This window comes from Octopus bimaculoides, chromosome 2 (assembly GCF_001194135.2).
Source record: "Octopus bimaculoides isolate UCB-OBI-ISO-001 chromosome 2, ASM119413v2, whole genome shotgun sequence".
In the NCBI taxonomy this organism is placed as follows: domain Eukaryota; kingdom Metazoa; phylum Mollusca; class Cephalopoda; order Octopoda; family Octopodidae; genus Octopus; species Octopus bimaculoides.
Window position 1 is genome coordinate 51,823,426 of NC_068982.1, and position 2,179 is coordinate 51,825,604.

Below are 2,179 nucleotides of genomic sequence, written 5' to 3' on the forward strand. Positions count from 1 at the left end.
AGAAGCATTTAAAAGGTAAATAAAGGTCGTGATTTATTCGACCAAAAAAGAAAAAAAAAAACATTTCTGTAAAGAAAAAATAAATAGATAAAAAGGTTCTGATTTAAATCATTGTTTCATTGTTCAAAAGACCATAATTTTCAGTCGTGAATTAACCTAAGAACAATTTCTTTTTAGCACGCAATCTTGATAAGTTACATCAAATCTCCGTTAGCACTTCAAAACTACAAATATATAAATATTGTCGGTGTTCGATGATTCTTGCGTTTTAACATGCGTTGCAATTCTATAAACGCTACAGATTGAAAAATCCAACTGTAATGGCAGGTCTTATGTCTTTTATTTGGTAAGTACTACTCGTTCAGAAATGAAACAAGTGTGTGTGTTTCAAAAACTTGCAGGTCTTAGGGGCTCTTTAAAAAAATCCACTCACATTGTGTATTTACAGAGATAACTGTCTATTATTGAATTGTTGTTTAGTGCCAGATCGGTCATGATTAAGCGAACCCACAGTCAAAAGTATTCTGGCCATTGTGATCCCTTCTTTTCAGGTATAGTTTATCTCAGACCACATTATTCAATGTATGCCTTTTAGAGACAGCAGGATGTGATTTGAGATGGATTTGGCTGTTACTTCTTGCGAGTGGAGCGACTACGTAACAGCTCCACATTTGAAGGCTAAATAAAAAAAAAAACAATAGGTTGTTACGTCCTGATCAATGTTAGTAAGGTTCGTTCAGCAATTTCATTAATTCTTATGGTGACCTTAGAATAATGCTGACAAGAAACAAACAAGCATTCGATAGCTGAGAGACAGGGATTGCCAAAAAATTTTTTTTTATTTTCACAACTGTTGATGGCGGACTTTTGGAACAGTTATCACTACTTTTGTCGGAAATAAAAAAAGAACGGGGACTACTAAAGCAGAGTGGTCCCGAACGCGCAGTCGCGCGTCCGCGCTAGCTAGTCGTGCGTGGTCGATCCTACAAAAAGTGCGCGTGCGCAAATAAATACATGTGTTTAGGGTTAGGGTTAGGGTTAGGATCGACCACTCACGACTAGCTAGCGCGGTCGCGCGTTCGGGACCACTCTGGTTTAGTCGTACCAAGAACGGGACTGTAGGACAAAGAAAGATGTAGGTAAAAAACCTAAATTTAAAAAAATTCAGAATCGTAATGCCCGTTGTAAGGAAGAAAGGAATGTCAAAAACACGAAGGTAAAAAAAAAAAAAATGAAATAAAACAAAACAAAAAGGAATAACTACCCAACTTGTCTTTTTCCCTTCCCCCATATAACACTGCTCTACCAGCTTTCTTTCATTCATCACTAAAGGGGTGAAAGCTAAATGTTGCCGTTTTTTTTAATTTTTTGTTCTCTGGTGAATGTGAAAATGCCATTAAGTATTGAAGTTTTCAATGCGAAATTAGCTTTATCTGTATTTGTATTCTGTCTATATGTAATAGTTCTTTGTAGTATAGGCACAAGGCCTGGAATTTTTGTGGGGGTAGGAGACTCGTCGCTTATATCGACCCCAGGCTCAACTGGTACTTATTTTTGTAGTTTCATTTTGCCATACCAGTGTAGGTTTTTTTTCTTCGATTTTTTTTTTTTTGTTAACGAAAATCTTTATTGTCTTTATTGAAAATACTAATCTGATATAATCTAGATAATTTGATATTTACATCTCTCTTTTACTCTCTTTTACTGGTTTCAGTCATTTGACTGTGGCCATGCTGGAGCACCGCCTTTAGTCGAGCAAATCGATCCCAGGACTTATTCTTTGTAAGCCTAGTACATATTCTATCGGTCTGTTTTGCCGAACCGCTAGGTTACGGAGACGTAAACACTCCAGCATAGGTTGTCAAGTGATGTTGGGGGACAAACACAAACACACACACACACACACTCACACACACATATATATATACACATATATACGGCGGGCTTCTTTCAGTTTCCGTCTACCAAATCCACTCACAAGGCTTTGGTCGGCCTGGGGCTATAGTAGAAGACACTTGCCCAAGGTGCCACGCAGTGGGACTGAACCCAGAACCATGTGGTTGGTAAGCAAGCTACTTACCACACAGCCATTCCTGCGCCTATATACATATATAACACGTACGTATATATAATACAAAACCACATTAAAATACAATTCTAAAACCGAAGAAAACAAAAA